The sequence below is a fragment of the Callorhinus ursinus genome, unplaced genomic scaffold, assembly GCF_003265705.2.
Source record: "Callorhinus ursinus isolate GAN/ISIS: 27379988/994484 unplaced genomic scaffold, GSC_fseal_2.0 scaffold4, whole genome shotgun sequence".
In the NCBI taxonomy this organism is placed as follows: Eukaryota; Metazoa; Chordata; class Mammalia; order Carnivora; family Otariidae; genus Callorhinus; species Callorhinus ursinus.
In genome coordinates, this window is record NW_027397066.1 from 136,453,454 (window position 1) to 136,478,525 (window position 25,072).

Sequence of the window (25,072 nt, forward strand, 5' to 3'; positions counted from 1 at the left end):
GTAAGCAAACCTAAACTCTGGAGGGAGACACTGTTTCTGTTTTCAAAGACTGTATACTACCTAAATACCCTTACAAATATAGGCCAGAACAAAAACCATCAGTACCTCTGTTCACAAGACATGCAAAAATATTAGAGACTCATGGAAAACTGTTTTCTAATGTACTCTTCTCATATTAATGTATATCTTGCAGTTTATACTTTGAAATAATCATTTTGTTGATCTTATCAGAGCAGTACATGTATGTGTCAGAAAATTTTTATTTCAATAGGTAAACTTGGGCTCACTAAGTATTACACCAATTAAAAAGTGTACTGGCTTGTTGAAACTCTTCTTCCTAATAACAAATAGATAACAATATGCAATCTTAAGAATGTTGAATATCAGCTTTCCTTCTTTTGGATAATATTCTAGAGTCAATCATATTGCACATTGTCAAGTGCTCTGTTGGATGTGTAAGACTTACATATGCTCTCATCATAGAACTACAATTTTATTATAGATCGCTTAAGCTGGCAGCAGTGATAAAGATGATTTAGAAATGTACATCATGTATAACATCAAAAATCAGTTATATCTCTTTTCCTTTCCCAACATGTGCTATCAGCCTCGGAAGGAAGCTGATTCTATCCCTGTTTCAGCCCAACTTTGCTCTAAATTTGAGAAACTTGAGGTGATTGCATGATTGAGGTCAGTAAATGCAATCCAGGTTTCCCAAATCTACTACAGGACTGCTTTAAACAAGAGTGGGGAGGATCATTTCAGTGAGAACAGCACATTGCTCATGTCGTGGAAACCTAAATTAGAAATCAAATGATAAGGGGTTGAAATTGAAGATGAAGACTCTGCCACAAATTTCATTCTTGAAATGATAAGGCAGCTTGCTTTCATATTTATATAGAATTACTAACTTAAATCAATTTCTTCTGTAATTTATTTCATTTATATTTTGGTTGTGGATGAACTTTCTCTGTGGAGATTTTTATGTGCTATAGTTTCTACATAGTAATTTCAGTTGCAGATACAATAAAAAATTGACTAGGCCTGTCTTCTATTTTCTATAGCCTCTTTTCTCATTCATAAGACCAAATAGCCATCATAATTAAATTTTAAGGTTATGAAAGAAATATGTAAAATTACTTGTAAGATAACTCAATTCAGCATATTTATTCTATTAAGGAATAAATGGACACAGGGCGCCTGGGTGGCTCAGTTGGTTAAGCGACTCTCTTCAGCTCAGGTCATGATCCCGGAGTCCTGGGATCGAGTCCCACATCAGGCTCCCAGCTCAGTGGGGAGCCTGCTTCTCCCTCTGACTCTCTCCCCTCTCATGCTGTTTCTTTCTCGCTCGCTCTCTAATAAATAAATAAAATCTTTAAAAAATAAAGGAATAAATGGACACAAAAGATCTGAATAATTTTCCCAAGGTGATAGAGTAGGTGAGATTAAGAGATAAAAAAATATAAATATAACTTCCTATATCAGTCAGTTATTTAATTCATCACCTAAGGTTTTCTTTGTAATTTAATCTTTAATACTCTATCAAGAAAATTGAGAAGAACTTTTTTTTTTAAGCCCTTGCCTAGCACAGAACATATGATAGCCATTATAACCAATCTTCTAAGTGAGGACCATGTGTTGGACTAGAAGGAAAATATAGATCAAATGCATCATGTGTGGCATCAATGACATAATGGGTCCCGAGTGAGAGCTGGGGGTCACGGAAAGTGTTGACCGAGAACAATGATTTGGACCAGAGATGCCATGATGGTCAGGTATGGTAGGCTTTTAGCCATTGATGAATGAACAGCAGAAACACCTCCAGGTCAAATTATGAGAGCAGAGGCTATAGAGGGGACAGAGAGAATGGAGGAGGGATATTCAGAACTCTGGAGGATACCATGCTCATTCTAAGATGCCTGGAAAGCCAGGGTAGGGGAAGCGGCTTTTAAACACTAGAAGGTAAATGCCTTTTCCTAGATGTCTTTAAAACTCCATGAGATGGGATGCCTGATGAAAATGGGACATAGGCACATAACCCAGGTGCAGGCAAGGCAGGTTTGAGTATAAATGGTGGGGACTGTGTGCCAGACAGTGGTGGGTACCTGATGTGGATCACCTTTTGCAACCTCACAAAATTTCTGGGTGGTGGGCAAGATGACCCTCATTTAACAGATGAGAAAACTGAGGCTCAGAGAGGCGACTTCCCACTGCTAGGAAGCAGCAGGGCCCAGAGCTTGAGCCAACCTTGCCTGGTAGGCTTGATTCTTTTTCAGAAGGTATGACCTACAGGCAGGTGTCTGCCATAGGAAGCCCCAGTGGATACAATAAAAGAAGCAAAATACAGAAGTGACATTGTGAGAGGGTTTGCCACAGCCCTGGCCTGATAGAGAATGGGGGAGCGGTTTCCTGATGCAGCTGGACAAATGGGCACAAATATAAGGTTGTGGTGGGATGCTCCAGCTACTCAGCTGCAGTTGGGAGGAGAATCCTAGGGATTCTTAGATTATCAGCTTGAGTGTGGATTTCCTAGCCATCAAGGAAGAAGGAGGGAAGTTATCTTCCATTTGTTCTCTGCACTGATGAAGCATTCCTGGTTTAGTAGGTAGGGAGAGGGAGGAGTGGGGAGTGAGAAGAAGGCACTTTTTTTCAGTGGGCAGAGAGGCAGGCAGCCACAGCTCAGCACCACACCTCAGCGCTGAGGTGACCTGATCCCCCACCTCCCTGAAAGCAACACAGGCTTTGTAGAGGGCTGGCGAAGGCACTGACCAGTCCCTCACAGGCCACAACTCGCACGTGAGTCTGAGGACATTCGGACATGTCTCAATAGTTAATGTGTCGTATGGAGTGACTTTCCATCAAGGTGTGGACTCCATGAGGGTAGGGAGTGTATCTTTTTTTTTTTTTAAGGATTTATTTATTTTTTTGAGAGACAGAGAGAGTGTGCAAGTAGGGGGAGGGGCAGAGGGAGAGAATCTTCAAGCAGACTCCCTGCTGAGCACAGAGCCCAACGCAGAGCTCGATCTCACACCCCAGGAGATCATGACCTGAGCTGAAACCAAGAGTCAGATGCTCAACCAACTGAGCCATCCAGGTGTCTCCAGGGCTCGTATCGTCTTTAAAAGCAATGGTCTTAGATCAGATTTCCCCACGAATACACTCTGAGGCTCCTTTGGGAATGTTCTCAGGAGCAATACCTGTGAGAATGTGAGGGAAACAGCATGTGGGAGACGGAACAGATGAATGGTGCCGTGATTAGAACAGAGCCTCAGCTGACACATGGGGAGCTTGGAGGGTGGATAGATACAGGCTCTCCACCAGGAGCAGGAGGTGTCGATTTCAATTTCTTTAAATTTCTTTTTTAATCTTGTATGCATTTATCTAACAAATAGTTATTTATAACTTACTACATACACTGTTATAGTAACTCTAGCCTCTATTGCAAATTAGCTAAGAATTAGCAATATGTTATATGTTTTTTTTTATAAATGAATTTTTCTATCCATTGTAAATATTTATGAAACACCCATTAGGGACTATACAGTATTCAAGGTCCTGTGTATATAAAAGTGAACCAACTAACCAAAAAATCGCCTGCTATCAGGAAGCATAATTACAGTGAGGAGAACCAAACAGTAAACACATGAAAGAGCTAATTTCTGAGCGTAAAATTATAGGGAAAAATTAAGCTGGAAAAGTTACTTTTGATGGAATGGTCATGCAAGGCATCTCCAAGAGGGCATACCTTACTAACGTAACTATAAACTTGACAAAGAACCAGCCATGGGAAGGGCCAAAAAAAAAAAAAAAAAAAGACCAGAAAGAGATGCTGAAACTCAAAGCCTCAAAGGCCAGAGACACTGGAGTTAATTTTGTAAATGTCACAGCACTTACTTTAGGCTGGATAAGTTCATCTAGAGACAAGAGAAGGGGATTAAAGCTGGCACTGCCAAAATCTAGAGGTTGTTAGAGGAGGACGAGTTGGCAAACAGGAAGACTGAGGATCAGCCAGAAGGGCAAATATAAAACCAGCAAAGTGTGGGAAGCCAAGAGAGTAAAGAGATTCCTCACACTGTGTGCCTTCAAATAATTAACTTCTAACGCAGAATTTCACTTAGTTGGGAAACTTGAGAAGAAAATAAATACAAAATCAAAAAACAAAGTACAACTTTAATGTTACTTTAGAATAAAGGAAAAGCAATGAAACGATATACATAAAAGTAATTTTAAGTTAATAAATTGAAATGTTGTATCCATATTTTTCAAAAGAAAATATTTTATACCTACTGCTTTCAGGATAATAAATGGTACGTAGTTCAGTGGCAAAGTAATAAAAGAACAAGGATTTATTTTAAAGTAAAATAAAACCAGTGGCATTTTATAGGGCTAGAAAAGTCAGATTTCTCTATTTTGCCCTTCACCAGAACTAAGTGTATGACCAGGGTGAATGAATTTGGTGCTTGAAATCCACCCTACTGAGTTCTACCATTGTGATATTTATTAGCGCGCCACTGACATATTAACATAAACTTGTGATATGATTTTCCAAATTCTTTTAACAAAGATAAAAGTCATGTAGTTCACTTGCAGATTGGAAGTAGGGAACACACAATATCTTTTTAGGGCATTACTTCAATGAGGGCATATAAGGCTATAAATCTTCAGAGGGAATTCCTGCTTCTGAACTGAGAAGCTGGTTAACAGTATTCAGGGACTGGGGGCCAAAGGGGAAGGTGTTGAAGTAGAATCTATAATAAAAGCAAGAATTATGTGATGAAGGCAAGTCACACACCTCTCCTTGTCTCAGAATTATCATCTACAAAATGGGAATATTAGTATAACCACCATGTTACAAGATTGAATGATTCCATTTGTAAAATATACTTACAAGTATGTCTGCAACACTGCAACTATAACATAAGTATTTATTATTTTAATTTTAAATGGCTTAATAATTATACCTTAAGATTGAGTACTGAATTTCAAACCAGCTTGGAGCTAATTAAGGTACTAACAAATCTTTTAACCAAGCCTGAGGGAAACTATATCTATTGAACTCATAATCACAGAATTTCTTGGAAACCAAAACTAATATGTGATGATTCATTAATGCAGCATCTAGTATAATGCATCCAACACTTAACATGGTGGCCTAATCATATAAGTGTTCACTAGATGTTGATGTTGATGATAAAAAAGAAGACCCAGGGGTAGGGTGGGAAAACAGGGAGAACAGAAGACAAATTCCCTGACAACTTCTTTAAATAGTACAGTTTAAGAAAACATACAGGTAAATCCATATGCAAAAAGTTGTGGGGTTTTTTTTAAGATTTTATTTATTTATTTGACAGAAAGAGAGAGTGAGCATAAGGCGGAGGGAGAAGCAGACTCCCCACTGAGCAGGGAGCCCAACTGGACTGGGACCTAGATCCAAGGCCCCTGGGATCATGACCTGAGCTGAAAGAAGATGCTTAACCCACAGAGCCACGCAGATGCCCCCATACACAAAAAGTTTTATTTACATTTCAAAAATATTCATCTGAACTCTCTTTTAAAGAACACATTCCCTCAGCATCTTTTAAATTATAAAGTACAAATTTTGTTTCACATGTAACTTTTCTGGGACATATCTGGTCGGTGAACTAACAATATAAGTATAGAGAATGCAGAAAAGACAATGAAGTCTGAAGGTCATGTTTAAAATATTAATTTTCTGTGAGGACTTTGAATAGAAATAAACAAAATGTGCAAAATATGAACTCAATGTAGTTCAATTATATTTCATATACCATTGACTAATCGAATCATTTTTATGTTCATTTTATTATTTAATCCTTATATATTACACTCCCAAATTCTTCTTATGCTTAAGGAAAGAAAACAGCTGAGTGCTTAAATTAAAAAAAATGGCATGGGCTTATACTCATTGCTATTTAAAATACTGTTGTTTGCAACTTATTAAACTCGGAGAAAGTTGGGCTCCTTGAATCTCAGTTTCCTCACCTTTAAACTAAGGTTAGTAAAACCAAATTTATTTGATTAAATAAGTTTTGATCAGTAAATCTTGTAGTATAATATCCAACACAAAATAAGCATTCGTTACAGTAGAAGCAAAGAAGGAATTTGGCAGAGTGACAAGGGCAAGGAGTTTGAAATCAGAACCCTGGAAAAACTTGGATTCCATTCTGTACCCTTGGGTTCCATTTCACAAGTTAACTGGCTTCACTGATTAGTAAGAATAAAAATGTTATGTGGCATGATACATGCACATGTAGTTTCTGGTAAATTGCAAGTGATCATAATCATTATCTTTATAATTATATCCCAACAGTCTATTCTCATTAATAAGCCTTTTACCTGTACTCTGATAACAAATCATTTCTATATTCCATCCATTATAAATACACTATATTTAAAATAAGTTTATCCCCAGGGAATAAGTATTCACAATCACTACATACTCATCAACACCTCTTCATCATTTGATGGTCGACAATCTCAAAAATATGGGAGCAAAAGAGAACTTCAACTGAAATACAGGATTCCAATCAGGTGTCTGTTACTATCTCTTATGGAACCTCAACTAGACAGATTCATTGAGCTAATAGAAACTGTAATCAATCAACAAACATGAAGTCATCAGGTAAAATAAATAAAGGATAGAAGTATCCTGAATAATTAATAATCCATATACTCCTTTCTCCCAGATTTATACACAAATGTTACATACAAAAAAAACAAAAACAAAAAACAAATGCAGTTATATCTAAGATAAAAAGATTCTGATTATTTTACCTCTTTAAATATCAAAATCTTTAAACATGAAAAATATTTAAAGAATTATGCAATACTTTTGTTATCTAATAAAATATTATTAAATTTTTCTTTATAAGCATATCAATCCATGTAGCACAGTAAGAAATGTTAAAATAAGTGACAGTGGGATTTAATTACCCTCATTAGATCTAATAAACGTTATAACTAAATGGTACAAATATTCTCCATTCTTCAGTGCTTCTATATTTACACTATCAGTATACTTCCGGTAACATCAACATTTTCCATAATTGTGTGTATATAAAGTTTTTACTAGGCTATCATAGCAATACATTTTTAAAAATGTAGCACACTTAGCTTCCTTTCATAAAAATTATTTTATTAAGCCACCTTTTAAAATTGTTTGGATTTTATCTGCTACTCAGCAATCATATTCTTACTTATCCTGGTAATCTGACTTTTAAAAGAGCAACAAATTCTCTATTGCCCTTTCTTTTTCTTTTTTTTTTCTTTTTTTACTAAGTGTATCTTCAGATTTTATTACTTTATTGTTAGAACATGTAGAGAGAACTAAACACTTTACAAACCTAATCTCATATGTGAAAGTTTATCATTTTCATTTGACAAAGAAGAAAGAGGCTCCAAATCTCAGTTTAGATCACACATCTAGTTAAGGTCAGAGAAGGACCTCACAGGTCCTATATTGCCTTAGCTCAGCACTCATATCATAATTAAGAATAAAATGTTACTGGGGCACATGAGTGGCTCAGTCGATTAGGCAACTGACTCTTGATTTCGGCTCAGGTCTTGATCTCAGGATCATGAGATTGAGCTCCATGTCCGACTCTGTGCTCGGCATGGAGTCTGCTTGAGATTTTCTCCTTCTCCCTCTGCCCTTCCCCCTAGTCTCTCTCTAAATAAATAAATAAATAAAATCTTTAAAGTAAAAAAAACAAAAAACAAAAATGCTACTTCATCAAAGCAATATTTTCCTTTTTCACTTATTATTTTATAAATATTATAAATGTGGACTGATATTTCTTAATATTTCTATAATTTGCTTCTTTCTATTTTTTAATCTAATCTTCAGGGGATAAACCCCAAGGTTGTATTTGTGAAGTTCATGTTGAGATCTCTACATATTCATTACGTCATCCTTATGCAGAAGCCATGCTAATCTTCTCTGTATCTTTCCAATTTTGGTATATGTGCTGCTGAAGGGAGCACTCTACATATTCATTACTGTTTAAAATTTATGTAGTTTGCAGGGCAAAGTATACCTTAGGAATGTGCATAAACAAGTTTAAGTTTAAAAGTTAGAACCATCTTATTTGTTTTTTTTTTATTTCTTTAAGATAGGTCACCTGATATTTAAGAAATCAAGTTTGCATTATTATAATCCGACAATACTCTTAGACCAAATTATTTTGATTTTATTGTTGTGGACACTAGACTGTAGCATGTGACCGGATAAACAGGGACCAGAATGATTTGATTCACTACTTATCTAACCAAAGCTATATTCATCTTGTGAATTTCCTAACACAGTGTACACAGCTTTTTTAAAAAATTTTTCTCAAGCTTCAACCCTCACTCGTGAAACTATCATAATAGGCATAGAAAATTTTTATCCACTTTACAGAGAAAATGTATGTGCTCTTGTATCTTTTCTCCTCTCTTATTTAAAATATATTCCTGTTTGGTTTTTATTTTTTTAAGATTTTATTTATTTATTTGTCAGAGAGAGAGAGCACAAGCAGGGAGAGCGACAGGCAGAGGGAGAAGCAGGCTCTTCGATGAGCAGGGAGCCCAATGTCCAACTCGAACCCAGGACCCTGGGATCATGACCTGAGCCCAAGGCATCCACTTAACCAACTGAGCCACCCAGGCATCCCATACTCCTGTTTTTTTTTTTTAATGTAATCTGCATATCACTTATATCAGAATCTCAATGAGTGCTTCTTTAAAAATATAAATTACTTTTTCCAACCCAGCTATTCATTAGATCTTGAAAGGGATAAAGCACTTCACAATTAAACTCTCCCAGAGATGATTTTTAACATATAATAAGTTTTAAGACCCACTCCATATACTTTTGCCTTTTTGCCTTTCTTAGTGGAAAACAAACAAACAAAAACTCCCCTTCATTTCCACAAAGGAAATAGTTTTCTTATCTATACTTTCTCATATTTCCTTTGTCATTCCTTTTATAAAATGTCCTCCTTTGGGGTGCCTGGATGGCTCAGTAGGTTACGTGTCTGCCCTCTGCTCAGGTCATGATCCCAGGGTCCTGGGATGGAGCCGCATATCCGCCTCCTTCCTCAGTGGGGAGCCTGCTTCTCCCTCTCCCTCTGCCCCCCACCCCCACTCATGCTTGCTCTCTCTCTCTCTCTGGTGCTTTCTTTCTATCAAATAAGTAAATAAAATCTTTAAAAAATAAAAATTACAAATTACAAAAATTAAAATGTCTCCTTTATCTCCAGCATGTTTAAAAGCCCTAATTTATTGGCTTATGCAATGTTCATGTCAAGCCCTTTTTTATCATGGCTTTACCAGATCTAGAAGCAAAAGTTAAAAATTAGCCAAAAGATTCAGTTATCCAAGTGAGATATTAGGAAGTTTGTTAGCACTTCCTCCTCCACTTTTGATATCAAGAGTGCAACAACCCTCACAAAGGAAGGCACAGAATGAGGAATGAAGAAGACTGGTTCCTGATGCCATAGTTGATCAATTGTTCCAACTCCCAGTCTGCCCAATCTTGACTTCTGCTATGAAAGACAAACATCCTTTTTTTTTTTATTTAAGACCCTGGTTTTTGAATTTTCTGCTATTTGTAGTCATATTCAACCCCTAGTTAAGACAATGTGTGGATCTAATCAGGGACAATTTCTGTTTTATTTTTTAACTGTTTTGATCAAAATGTTTTTTGGGCATTTTCATTGCATTATCCTTCTTCCATTTTCTCAGATATTCTGTTAATATCAAAGTTAACACCTGGAAATTCTAGCTTTGGATACAAATGGATCCTGGATATCAATGGATGTCATCAAGATCTGGCATTTTGTTGTTTCTATACCCCTGTTCTGATTTTTAATATTATATTTTCATTTTCGGGCTGACTCTATCCACCTGATAGCTCCTATAACAGAATTTCTGAAGATGTGACCCAGCGGTATATCTTTATAAATCTAAGCAGAATGGAAAGAGCTCAATGGATTGATCAGTTCATCTAAAACCTGGGCTTGATGTTGACTGCATGTTTTGATGAATAGACTGAGTTATGTGTGCTCATCTGGAACCAAGGATGAGGTCAACTTCATCCAAATTCATGGACACAGAGTCAAGGAGAGATGGCTATCTAAGAAGATAAAGAAATGCTGAGCAGGCAAAACTAGAAAAAACAAACACAACATAACACTTTCCACTTTACTACGACCTTAGTTTTGACTTTTTATATTTACTTGGAATGCTACAATATCTATTTTTTTTAAATGCCCTGTTTCCAATACTTAAGTTGCATTCTCAAGCCAATTGTTTCTTCCTGTGTCTAAGTCCCTTCAGTAACTCCCATTTTGAACTATGCTTATGTAGGGGAAACTGAGCAGAACTTTCCACTACTGCCTAAGGCAAGAGAGTTTGGAATTTGAGACTACTCATGTAATCTGCCTATTAGGAAAAAAAAAAAAAGCCCTTTTCAGAGGAAGAAAAAAGAATCCAGAGTGTCCATAATGTATTTTTCTTATTGTCCACTATCCAATGAAAAATTAACCAGATAGGCAAATAGAAAAGACAAACTCAGGAGAAAAAATCTGTCAATAAAAACTGATATTTAGATGACCTAAATATTGCAGCAAGTAAATAAGGACTTTACATAAGATATTATAAATAGGATCAAAGATTCAAAGGAAAATAAGGAATGGTAAGAAAAATAATTCTAGCTGAAATCATATATATAAACATATATATATATATACACACACATATATACATATATATGTAATAAAAACTCCAAATAAAAAAAATAAAGAGCTGAAAGTCAACAAATAAAATTAAATTATTAACTATCACTGAATAGAATTAGCATCAGATTTGTAATGCCTAAGGAAATATCAGTAACTTGAATGTATTTAAATAGAAATCATGCTTTCTGAAAAATAAAGAGAAAAAAGCATTAAAGAAAATTTAACAGGGTGCTGGAGACCTGTGGAAAAAATATCAATGTTAAAATATATGCAATTTTAATACAAACAGAGAGAAGAGAGGAAATATAAATTAGAAAAAAAATATTTATTGGTCCCAAATTTGGAGGACAATATCAATTTATGAATCCAAGAAACTAAACAAACTGAAACTTGATAAGTGCTAAGCAAACAATAATGATACCCAGGCACATTATAGTCAAATTGTGAAATTAAAAGATAAAGAGGAAATGTTTAAAGCAGGCAGGAGGGGCAGGGGGAATGACACACTACATACAGTAAACAATAATGGGATTGACCACTTCATTCTCTTTAGATAGAACATGAAATAAGGAAAAGAGGCCAGAACACAATAGAATGACATCTTTATATTATGAAAGGAAATGCAAATAAAATTGTGAGCACAGAAATATATATCTGGTAAAAATAAAGTTTATAGATGAAGAAGTAGAGACATATTCAGATAAACAAAATAGAGAATTAATTGCTAGCTTATTTGCTATATAAAAAATGCTAGAAGAGGTTCCTCTGGATGAAAATAAACACATAAGTAATATATATCATATATAAGTTTATACAGTATATAAAATATTATATATAATGCATAAATATAAATTTATATAATATAAATCATATAATATTATATAATATTATATATAATGAGTAAATTATATATATTAGACCATAGAAAACACAAGTTAGAAAATATTTCAAGCTAAATAATAATTAAAGTATAAGATTTCAAAATGTTAGAGTTGCGGCCCATATATGTGCATGTAGATTTAAATGGTGTATAGGAAAGTATGAAAAATTTAACCTGAATTAGCTAAGATCTCACCTTAAGGAGATAGAATATATAAGCAAATTAAACCCATATTAATTAGATGGGAAAAATAAATAAAGAGCAGAAACCAATATAATAGAATAAAAAGAGAAAAAATAACAAATCGGGGGAGGGGCGGAGCAAGATGGCAGAGGAGTAGGAGACCTGGATTTCATCTGTTCTCAGGATTTCAGAAGAATAGGGATCAAACCATTCTGAACACCTACGAACTCAACAGGAGATCGAGGAAAAGAATAGCAGCAACTCTCTGAACAGAAAAGCGACCACTTTCTGGAAGGTAGGACATGCGGAAAAGTGAATCCGAGGCAAAATTCGGGAGGATAGACGGCGGGGGAGGGGGCCTCTGTCGGCCGCTTCTGGCAAGTGCTAGAGCCAGGGAGCACAAAATCAGAAATTTTAAGAAGTTGGCTCCGCTGAGGGATGTCGCTCCAGTGGCTAAGCGGGGTTGGAAACCTTGTGGGACAGTGTGGTCTCAGGACTCTTGGGGTCACAGAAAGACTGGGGGTGCCTGAGTGCATCAGAGCTCCCAGGTATCAGAGCAGGGAAGCTGGCTGCAGAGACGGAGCCAAGGCACAGTCTCTCAGCTCAGGGTTGCCATAAACTGTGATCCGCGGCACAGTCGGGCCACTGCTCCTCCAGCAGGGACCCAACAAGTGGCAAGATTGGGGAGACTCCCCTTCCTCCCCTGGGAGAAGTGGCACGGGAGCACACCACAGGGATCTGCTGGGTTTGGAGACTCCACACTGAGTTGGGTGCCAGAGATAGAAACACTCAGTCACAGGCTGGGTGAGCACGGAGTGCGGCCGGAGACCAGGGAGACGGAGTGACTGACTGCTTTTCTCTGGTGGCGCACTGAGGAGTGGGGCCACGAGTTCTCGGCTCCTCCAGGGCAGAGATTGGGAGGCGGCAATTTTCATTCTCATCCTCCAAAGCTGTACCGAAAGCTTGCAGGGAACAAAAGTTCCGGAGAGCAAACCCAAGCAGATTACTTAGCCCAGACCGGCAAGGGCGGGGCAATTCTGCCTCCTTCAAAGACATTTGGGAACCATGGCAACAGGTCCCTCCCCCAGAAGATCAGCAAGACTAGGCCAGCCAAGACCAAGTTTACCGATCAATGAGAACGGCAGAAGTCCAGAGCTAAGGGAATACTGCACATAGAATCCATGGCTTTTTTACCATGATTCTTTAGTCTTTTAAAGTTTTTTTTTTTTAATTTTTCTTTTACCCTTTTGCAACCAACATCTTATCAATCCCTTTTTAAAAAAAAAATTATTTTTCATTTTTAGAGTCATATTCTAACCTTTCATAGTAGTTACCCTTATTTTTGGCATATATATATATATACATATATATATATAGTTCTCTCCTTAAAACTTTGAGATACAGTTTCTTCTAACAGATCAAAATATACCCTAAATCTCTAGTGTTTGGCTTTGTTCTAGTCTCCTGCCTGATCACATTCTCTCCCTTTTTTTTTCTTTTTTTTTAATCCTCTTCTTTCTTTTTTCAAATGACTTCTTATCTTATCAATTCCTTTTATAAAATTTTTTATAATATTCATCTTTACAGTCATATTCCATCCCTTCATTGTATCAACCCTTATTTTTGTACATATATAAGTTTTTCTTTCCTTAAGATTTTGGGAGGCACTTTCTTCTAACAGACCAAAATACACACAAAATCTAGTGTGTGGCACTGATCTATACACCAGCCTAAACATATTTGATCACATTCTCTTTGTTTGGTTCTGTTTTTGTTTGTTTTTATCTTCTTCTTTTTCTTTTTTCTTTCTTTCCCTTTCTTTTCCCCGGGCTTCCGGTCTTTTCTAATTTGTTTAGAGTATATTTTCAGGGGACGTTGTTACCCTGTTAACATTTTGTTCTCTCATTCATCTATTCTCTCTGGACGAAATGATAAGATGGAAAAAAATCACCTCAACAAAAAGAACAAGAGGTAGTACCGACTGCCAGGGATCCACTCAATATGGACATTAGTACGATGTCAGACCTAGAGTTCAGAATCATGAGTTTAAAGATACTAGCTGGGCTTGAAAAAAGCGTGGACGTTATTATAGAAACCTTTCTGGAGAAATAAAGAACTAAAATCTAACCAAGTCGGAACTAAAAATGCTATTAATGAGGTGCAATAAAATATGCGGGTGCTAGCTGCTAGGATAAAAGAGGCAGAAGAGAGAATCAGTGATATAGAAACCCAAATGATGGAAAATAAAGAAGCTGAGAAAAAGAGAGATAAACAACTACTGGATCACGAGGGCAGAATTCGAGATATAAGTGATACCATAAGATGAAACAACATTAGAATAATTGGGATCCCAGATGAAGAAGAAAGAGAGAAGTGGGCAGAAGGTATATTGGAGCAAATTATACCAGAGAACTGCCTTAATTTGGGGAAGGAAACAGGCATCAAAATCAGGGGGGGCACAGAGAACCCCTCTCAAAATCAATAAAAATAGGTCAACACCCCGACATTTAATACTAAAACTTACGAGTCTCAGAGAAAAAGAGAAAATCCTGAAAGCGGTTTGAGAGAAGAGCTATGTAACCTACAATGGTAGAAACATTAGATGGCAACAGACCTATCCACAGAGACCTGGCAGGCCAGAGAGGACTGGCATGATACATTCAGAGCACTAAATGAGAAAAGTATGCAGCCAAGAATACTATATCCAGCTAGGTTGTCATTGAAAATAGAAGGAGAGATAAAAAGCTTCCAGGACAAACAAAAAATAAAGGAACTTGCAAACACCTAACCAGCCCTACAAGAAATATTGAAAGGGGTCCTTTAAGCAAAGACAGAGTCTAAAAGCAGCATAGACCAGAAAGGAACAGAGACAATATACAGTAACAGTCAGCTTACAAGCAATATAATGGCACTAAATTAATATCTTTCAATAGTTACACTGAATGTAAATGGGCTAAATGCCCCAATCAAAAGACACAGGCTATCAGATTGGATTAATAAACAAGACCCATCGATATGCTGTCTGCAAGAGACTCACCTTAGACCCAAAGACACCCCAAGATAGAATGTGAGTGGGTGGAAAAATCATTTACCATGCTAATGGACACCAAAAGAAAGCTGGGGTGGCAATCCTTATATCAGACAAATTAGATTTTAAAACATAGACTGTACTAAGAGATGAGGAAGGACACTGTATACTACTTAAAGGGTCTATCCAACAAGATCTAACAATTGTAAATATCTATGCCCCTAATGTGGGAGCAGCCAATTATATAAGGCAATTAATAACAAAAGCAAAGAAACACATTGACAACAATACAAAAATAGTGGGAGACTTTAACACACCCCTCACTGAAATGGACAGATCATCTAAGCAAAAGATCAACAAGGAAATAAAGACTTTAAATGAAACACTGGACCAAATGGACTTTACAGACATATTCAGAATATTCCATCCCAAAGCAACGGAATACACATTCTTCTCTAGTGCCTATGGAACATTCTCCAGAATAGATCACTTCCTGGTCACAAATCAGGTCTCAACCGGTACCAAAAGATTGGGATTATTCCCTGCATATTTTCAGACCACAGTGCTTTGAAACTACAACTCACAAGAGGAAAGTCAGAAAGAACTCAAATACATGGAGGCTAAGAGCATCCTACTAAAGAATGAATGGGTCAACCAGGAAATTAAAGAAGAATTAAAAAAATTCATGGAAACCAATGAAAATGAAAACACAATGGTTCAAAATCTCCGGGATGTAGCAAAGGCAGTCCTAAGAGGAAAGTATATAGCAATACAAGCCTTTCTCAAGAAACAAGAAAGGTCTCAAATACACAACCTAACCCTACACCTAAAGGAGCTGGAGAAAGGACAGCATATAAAGCCTAAACCCAGCAGGAGGAGAGAAATAACAAAGATCAGAGCAGAAATCAATGAAATAGAAACCAAAAGAACAGTAGAACAGATCAACGAAATTAGGAGCTGGTTCTTTGAAAGAATTAACAAGATTGATAAACCCCTGGCCAGACTTATCAAAAAGAAGAGAAAGGACCCAAATCAACAAAATCATGAATGAAAGAGGAGAGATCACAACCAACACCAAAGAAATACAAACAATTATAAGAACATATTTTGAGCAACTATATGCCAGCAAATTAGATAATCTGGAAGAAATGGATGCATTCCTAGAGATGTATCAACTACCAAAACTGAACCAGGAGGAAATAGAAAACGTGAACAGACTTATAACCACTAAGGAAATTGAAGCAGTCATCAAAAATCTCCCAAAAAACAACAACCCAGGGCCAGATGGCTTCCCAGGGAAATTCTACCAAACATTTAAAAAAGAATTAATACCTATTCTTCTGAAACTGTTCCAAAAAATAGAAATGGAAGGAGAACTTCCAAACTCATTTTAGGAGGCCACCATTACCTTGATCCCCAAACCAGACAAAGACCCCATACAAAAGGAGAGTTACAGACCAATATCCTTGATGAACATGGATGCAAAAACTCTCACCAAAATACTAACCAATAGGATCCAACAGTACATTAAAAGGATTATTCACCATGATCAAGTGGGATTTATCCTTGGGCTGCAAGGTTGGTTCAACAACCACATATCAATCAATGTGATACATTACATTAATAAAAGAAAGAACAAGAATCATATGATCCTCTCAATAGATGCAGAAAAAGCATGTGAAAAGTACAACATCCTTTCTTGATCAAAACTCTTCAGAGTATAGTGATAGAGGGTACATACCTCAAGATCATAAAAGTCATCTATGAAAAACCTATAGCGAATATCATTCTCAATGGGGAAAAATCGAGAGCTTTCCCCCTAAAGTCAGGAATGTGGCAGGGATGTCCACTATCACCATTGCTATTCAACATAGTATTAGAAGTCCTGGCCACAGCAATCAGACAACAAAAAGAAATCAAAGGCATCTGAACCGGCAAAGAAGTCAAACTCTCACTGTTTGCAGATGATATGATACTTTATGTGGAAAACCCAAAAAACTCCACCCAAAACTGCTAGAACTCATACAGGAACTCAGGAAAGTGTCAGGATATAAAATCAATGCACAGAAATCAGTGGCATTCCTATACACCAACAAGACACAAGAAAGAGAAATTAAGGAGTCGATCCCATTTAAAATTGCACCCAAAACCATAAGATACTTAGGAATAAATCTTACCAAAGAGGCAAAGGATCTGTACTCAGAAAACTATAAAATTCTCTTGAAAGAAATTGAGGAAGACACATAGAAGTGGAAAAACATTCCATGCTAGTGGATTGGAAGCATACATATTGTGAAGATGTCAATGCGACCTAGAGCAATCTACACATTCAGTACAATCCCCATCAAAATACCGTCACCTTTTTTCAAAGAAATGGAACAAATAATCCTAAAATTTGTATGGAACCAGAAGAGACCCCAAATAGCCAGAGGAATGTTGAAAAAGAAAAGCAAAGCTGGCGGCATCACAATTCCGGACTTCCAGCTCTATTACAAAGCTGTCATCATCAAGACAGTATGGTACTGGCACAAAAACAGACACATAGATCAATGGAACAGAATCGAGAGCCCAGAAATGGACCCTCAACTCTATGGTCAAGTAATCTTTGACAAAGCAGGAAAGAATGTCCAATGGAAAAAAGACAGTCTCTTCAACAAATGGTGTTGGAAAAATTGGACAGCCACATGCAGAAGAATGAAACTGGACCATTTCCTTACACCACACACACAAATAGACTCCAAATGGTTGAAAGACCTAAACGTGAGACAGGAGTCCATCAAAATCCTAAAGGAGAACACAGGCAGCAACCTCTTCGACCTCAGCCACAGCAACTTCTTCCTAGAAACATCGCCAAAGGCACGGGAAGCAAGGGCAAAAATAAAGTATTGGGACCTCATCAAGATAAAAAGCTTTTGCACACCAAAAGAAACATTCCACAAAACAAAAAGACAACTGACAGAATGGGAGAAGATATTTGCAAATGACATATCAGATAAAGGGCTAGTATCCAAAATCTATAAAGAACTTATCAAATTCAACACCCAAAGAACAAATGATCCAATCAAGAAATGGGCAGAAGATATGAACAGACATTTTTCCAAAGAATACATACAAACGGCCAACAGACACATGAAAAAGTGCTCAACATCGCTTGGCATCAGGGAAATCCAAATCAAAACCTCAATGAGATACCACCTCACACCCGTCAGAATGGCTAAAATTAACAAGTCAGGGAACGACAGATGTTGGCGGGGATGTGGAGAAAGGGGAACCCTCCTACACAGTTGGTGGGAATGCAAGCTGGTACAGCCACTCTGGAAAACATTATGGAGGTTCCTCAAAATTTGAAAATAGAGCTACCCTGCAACCCAGCTTTTACACTACTGGGTATTTACCCCAAAGATACAAATGTAGGGATCCGAAGGGGTACGTGCACCCTGATGTTTTTAGCAGCAATATCCACAAGAGCCAAACTGTGGAAAGAGCCAAGATGTCCATCAACAGATTACTGGATAAAGAAGAAATGGTATATATATACAATGGAATGTTATGCTACCATCAAAAGGAATGAAATCTTGTCATTTGCAACGATGTGGATGTAACTGGAGGATGTTATGCTGAGCGAAATAAGTCAATCAGAGAAAGACATGTATCATATGACCTCACTGATATGAGGAATTCTTAACCTCAGGAAACAAACTGAGGGTTGCTGGAGTGGTGGGGGGTGGAAGAGATGGGGTGTCTGGGTGTTAGACATTGGGGAGGGTATGTGCTATGGCGAGTGCTGTGAATTGCGCAAGACTGTTGTATCACAGATCTGTAACTCTGAGACAAATAATGCAATGTATGTTAAGAAAAAAAAAGAAGAAGCTGATAGCAGGAGGGAAGAATGAAGGGGGGACATCAGAGGGGAGAGGAACCATGAGAGACGATGGACTCTGAAAAACAAAGTGAGCGTTCTAGAGGGGAGGGGGGTGGGAGGATGGGTTAGCCTGGTGATGGGTATTAAAGAGGGCATGTTCTGCATGGAGCACTGGGTGTTATGCACAAACAATAAATCATGGAACACTACATCAAAAACTAATGATGTGGGCGCCAGGGTGGCTCAGTCGTTAAGCGTCTGCCTTCAGCTCAGGTCATGATCCCAGGGTCCTGGGATCGAGTCCCGCATCGGGCTCCCTGCTCAGCGGGAGGCCTGCTTCTCCCTCTCCCACTCCCCCTGCTTGTGTTCCTGCTCTCACTGTCTCTCTCTGTCAAATAAATAAATAAAATCTTTAAAAAAAAAAAAAACTAATGATGTAATGTATGGTGATTAACATAACAATAAAAAATTTAAAAAATATATAACCCAGCAAAACCTAATATTTTAAAAGATTAATAAAATTGATCAATGGCAATACCTGTAATATCTAAATTAAATAGATGCCATTATTACAGATGCTGAAGGCAATGTTATAATAGTCATTTTAAAAGATTTTATTGCTTTATTTGAGAGAGAGAGAGAAAGAAAGAGAGAGTGAAAGAGAGCAAGCATGAGGGGGAGGTGCAATGGAAGAGTGAGAGGCAGGCTCCCCTCTGAGCCAGGAGCCCACCTCTGGGCTTGATCCCAGCACCCTGGGATCATGACGGGAGCTGAACACAGAGGCTTAACCAACTGAGCTAACCAGGTGCCCCTATTATAAAGTCATGTGTTCCATAACACTCTTATGTCAATAAATTTAAAAATAGGAATTTAGAATAACAGACAATTTGCTTAAAAATCGCTCAAGTTAAATTAATCAACAGGAGGTGAAATAGAAAATCTGAATAGCTCTATATTTTTCAAAAATTGTATTTATTATCAAAATCTTCCCCCACAAAGAAAGTTCAGATTTTAGACGTTCTCACTAGTGAAACGAATGAACTAATATACCAATCTTACACAAACTCTTCCATAAGTATAGGAAGAAAGCACACCTCAGCATATTTTACGAGCTCAGAAAAACCTTGGTATCACAACATGACAAAAACATTACTAGAATAGAAAATTATAGCCTTTCATAAACATAGACATAAAAATCTTTACTAAAATATTAGTACTTGAAAGCAGCAACATATGTAAATGATAATACATAAAGGATAATACAGTATGACCAAGTAGAGTTATTCCAGGAATGAAAAGTTAGTTTAAACCTTAATGAACAACATAATCTATAGATTATCAGAATAACATTATCACCTTGATAAATGAAGAAAAAAAATGCTGGACAATTTTCAACTCTCATTAATGATAAAATTCTCTGAATACTAGGAGCAGGAGATAACTACCTCAATCTGATAAGGGATATCTTGGTCATGACAATAAATCATTCCAAATTTGCTTTATCCAGGAAACTAAGGTTGGTGGATATTATAAAAATCAACTTACAATGAAAGATTAAGAGAAAAAATTCATAAGACCATCCCAAAAACTGCTGAAAAAATAACACATTTGATAGAAAAGAATCACCAATGGTAACATTTTCAGAACATTCAGAATAAAATAAACATCCTTTATCTGCCAAAAGATATTCAAAATGCCTAGAGTAAACATCATATTTAAGGGTCAAACCCTTAAAGCTTTCTTTTGAGACTTGTAAGAAGAGAAAAATTCCCATTATCATCACTTTCATTCAACATTGTACTGGATTTTCTAAAAGGTGCAGTAAGTCAAGGAAAAGAAATAAAAGCAGAGATAGGAAAGAAAGAACCATGCCAGTATTCACTGATGTTAGGACCAAATTATGAAGTTTCAATAAAGTATGAAGTGAAAATACATGTAACTCAGACATTTATGTCTTCAGCATGAGAAATATTGTTTAGATCAACACTTAAAGATTTCTTTATTAAACTTATGAATAGATTTTTGAGGCAGAAAGCCTCAGTTTCATTCCTAGCTTTATTTCTAGGGTTTCCTTTTATGCTCACAGAAATATCAAGCATCACAAGGGGTGGTGGCAGTTAAAATTATATGTAAATACACACAAACACACACACACACACACAGTTGTACCTTAGGTTACATCTGGAATATAACCTAGACCATAAGAATTTACTCGACTTCTTGGCCCGCGTTTTATTGTATAAGATAGTGGATCCAATTAGAAATTATATTAATGAAAACCATTGTCCTCATTCTCAAGTGCACTAACAAAAATGACAAAAGCATGACTAGAAGGTGAATTTTTATTTTGTTTTTAATTTTTAAATTCTCACTATTTACAAACATACATTCATTCCAATTAGTCCATTTTTTATTTCAACATTCCTGTAGAATTAAGTTAAATAAATGACCACCAAATGACCATGTATTTAAAACATTTAAATCTGAGATATTTTATCTGGACTCTATAGAATATGATGATTGTTCAAGATTATTTACAGTTTTTATATTGGTTAAGTAGAGTCCCTGTTTGTTGGAATATTAAAGTGTTATGTTATCAACAAAACCATTTCCTGTGTATTTTTTTTAAAGATTTATTTATTTATTTTGAGATAGAGAGAGAGAGAGAAAGAGAGAGAGAGGCATGAGCTGGGGGAGGGGCAGAAGGAGAGAAACTTTCAAGCCAACTCCCCGCTGAGGGAGGAGCCCCACAAGGACTCAATCCCACAACCCATGAGATCATGACCTGAACTGAAACCAAGAGTTGGACACTTAACCAACTAAGCCACCCGGGTACCTCTGTGTAATTTCTGATAATAGTTTATTTTAAATTAGTTTTAGGTTCAGTTTTTAGTAGTACATTTATTTGTGTGTGGTTGATATGGTTTACAAAAGAAGAAATAATCAAATAAAAAAATGACAAAATCATGGTATTGTATTTCATATCCCAAAGGATTGATTTCTGGCATGATATGATATTTTAAGCCAATTATAAATATCTCTTTATTTCTGTTAAAGGAGGCTATCGCTTTTCTTCATGAAGTGGAACCTGTAAGAGCAGGCTTGTGCAGAATATCTTGCACCCTTTGTTCGGAGAGCTTTAATTTAATGTATTTGAGATATTTGACATGGTAAAACTCCCAAGGACTTGCTTATACATCGCAAATTTATTATTTCTCTTAATTAAATTCACATATGCTCTTAGGCAATTAAATTTGCAAGACAAATTTTTAAGTGATGAGAAAGATTACAGGGATGGATGTACAAAAGTGAAATTTTCCAATACTGGTTACATACTATTTTACATAAGACAAAGACAGTGGAGAAGATAAATCCTTCCTCATAAGAGATAAGATAGTTATTACTAATTAAGAAAATGCATTTGAAGCAATTACCAAAGGATAACAGCTGTAACTATTCATATTTTGAGTTTCCCCTGTCTGCCAAATTGAAGTGTGGACCTCTACTCCATAACTGACTGCACTAAATTTGATCCTCCCCACTTTTTTGTATTAAGAGGACTACATGGTAAGTTTTGAAAGCCTAAATGACTTCCAATCCTGAAATCCGGAGATAAGCACTCTTATTTTGATATAATTTTTCTCTTCATGTATATATCCATAGCTATAACAATGTAATTCATTTTAAAGACTGAAATTCAGGGTATCTTCTGATATAATAATTTAGAGAGTAATTAGAGAGCATACAAAATTATGTGGCCTTCCAATTTGATGATTTTATAATGTATTTTTCATTCTTATATATAGATACTTATTAAAAGTTGCTTTATCTTATGAATAGAGCTAGAGATCTATAGTAATAGGTGTGTATTGTTTTTTGTTGTTGTTTTTTCCCTTTTACTTCTTTTTTTAAATACTTTTTATTTTTTATTTTTTCCACATTTTAATTTAAATTCCAGTTAATTAACACAGTGTAATATTAGTTTCGGGTGCACAATATAGTGATTCAACACTTTAATACAACCCCAGATGCTCATCACAAGTACACTCCTTAAATCATGTCACCTGTTTCACCCAACCCCTCTGGCAACCATGAGTTTGTTTTCTATAGTTAAGGTGTCTGTTGTTTTTTAACCACAGCACATTAAAAACTTTCATCCTTCAATGTAAGTTAATTATTTTTTGTGTGATCATTATATTAAAGTGCTTATAGCAGAACTCCATTTCAGAATAGAAAACTTTGCACCGCTTGTGAAACAAAATGTCATCTGCTATTCTGAAATAAGCATCTAGAACAAGAAAGACTGATGCTATTGTGAGATTAAAATAAGTATTCTCACTTCTAATCTGTATCTGTTTCTGTCCTGTAGAGATTGTTGAGTTTGGACATATACAAAATTTAGTTGCAATCCTGGGCAGAAGCCTGACGCAGTCTAGATTGGAAGCAACAGGGAAGCAGGTGGTGTGGAGAATAACATGTAAGCTGTGTGGGGCTTCTTTGGCCCATATCACAGCACCTGCCGTTGGAGCCGAGTGAGGAAACACCAGTCCTAACTCTACTATGACTGTCAGTAGCGTGCAGTATTTTTCATTAACGGAATAGCAGAATAAAATATCCATCATATGGAAATGATAGCCTTAAAAAGTCGTCTTTAATCACATGCAAATTATAGTCATAACAAATTGACCATTTTTCCACATTTATCAGTTTTTAATAGCAGTATTTCACAATAATTTTAGGAAATATGTTTTTATCAGGTATCTTTGTGCAAAATATTGACCCTCTGAGACCTTAATGGTTAATTATATTAAATTAATTTTTCATAATTCACCATATTTTTATATCTACTACTACAGCACGTAAGGCATAAATAGTGTATAATCAGATAATTTTCCACATGATAACTGGACATTATCAATTTTTTTTCTGGAGCATTAAAATGAGATTGACTAAAATACTAGCATTTCTATTCTATAGATAATAAAACATATAATTTCACATTTGAAATACAAATTATTATTATAAAAATTCTGAATTTATACTGAAACTATTATACAGATATAGACTTTGGAATAGTTTTATGATGGCAACATATAACAAAATTACTCATTTTTGTTTCAAATATAATACACAAGGAAGATTAGACATGGATAGAAACATTCGTATACAGACAAAATGATATAACTTTGGAGCCAACAAATCTGGCTTTTTTTTTTTAATGGAAACTTTCATGTATTTGTGTGTCATCCTTGCACCAGGGCCATGCTAATCTCTGTATCATTCCAATTTAGTTTTATGTACTGCCAAGCAAGCACAAAATCTGGCTTTTAACTCTGGCTTTACTTCTAGCTCCCTCTGCATGATTTTGGTTAAATCAGTGTTTTAGCCTCAGTTTCTAATACATTAATTAGGAGAAGGGCAAGCACCTTTTCTTACTGAAGTTGAATATCATGATTATCATGATTGAATTAATCAATTTAATATAACTCTTTAGCACTGTGTCTATCATGTGGTAGGCACTCGAAAAATGTTAATTCCCCTAACATGTTTTTATTTTACTGATTAGATTTGAAAATCTATAATCTCTATGTTTTGAGTTATGGAGAATATTTCAGTTGTGGGAAACTGTTGCACAAAAACAATAAATTGAACTTAAAATATCAATGATCCCTGTTGAGTCTAAAGGCTTTCTTTCTTTTTTTTTTTTAAATTTTTTTTTAAAGATTTTAATTATTTATTTGAGAGAGAGAATGAGATAGAGAGAGAGAGAGCACGAAAGGGAAGAGGGTCAGAGGGAGAAGCAGACTCCCTGCTGAGCAGGGAGCCTGATGCGGGACTCGATCCCAGGACTCCAGGATCATGACCTGAGCCGAAGGCAGTTGCTTAACCAACTGAGCCACCCAGGCACCCAAGTCTAAAGGCTTTCTTAAGGTGGAAATGTCATACTCTAATTAGAAATATGACCACAATGATAAAAACTGTTTAAAGGAAACACACGAATGGCAGCTCCAGTTTTTAAATTATACCTAAAGAAAAATTACTATATAAAATATAATTTCAAAGTATAATCATTTTACTTCCTCAGATTAACCAAAGATGAATGACAGCCATATTACTTTTAATGTGCAAAGGGATGCCAAAAAGGACATTGAAAATCACTTTAGTCCATTATGGGTAACATTAAATCCCAATGAAGTTTAAGTTTTAATTTTATAATGCATCTCAATCTGAAACCTTCATTTCTAATTAGTAATTTATTCCTTTGAACTTCCTATCAGGTTGGCTGTGCCAATCTTAAGCCCTCGATTACAATTTGTCACTTAATCATTTCTGATGTCAAGATTCAGACTACTAATGGACAGCCATGTTATTCCGCTATC

The 25,072-nt window shown here is 36.1% G+C and overlaps 1 protein-coding gene and 2 non-coding genes across 4 annotated transcripts in view; all 3 read right to left on the reverse strand.

Annotated features, from left to right (window-relative positions):
- Positions 1 to 25,072, reverse strand: part of FSTL5 (follistatin like 5) — a 747,693-nt gene that overhangs the window by 223,246 nt on the left and 499,375 nt on the right. The gene's annotated exons all lie outside the window — the stretch shown is intronic.
- LOC112826297 (U6 spliceosomal RNA) lies at positions 7,895 to 8,004 on the reverse strand. Its single transcript, XR_003208906.2, has one exon. It is a non-coding gene; the product is annotated as a U6 spliceosomal RNA (small nuclear RNA).
- On the reverse strand, positions 23,905 to 24,007 carry LOC112826240 (U6 spliceosomal RNA). The gene has a single exon (XR_003208874.1). It is a non-coding gene; the product is annotated as a U6 spliceosomal RNA (small nuclear RNA).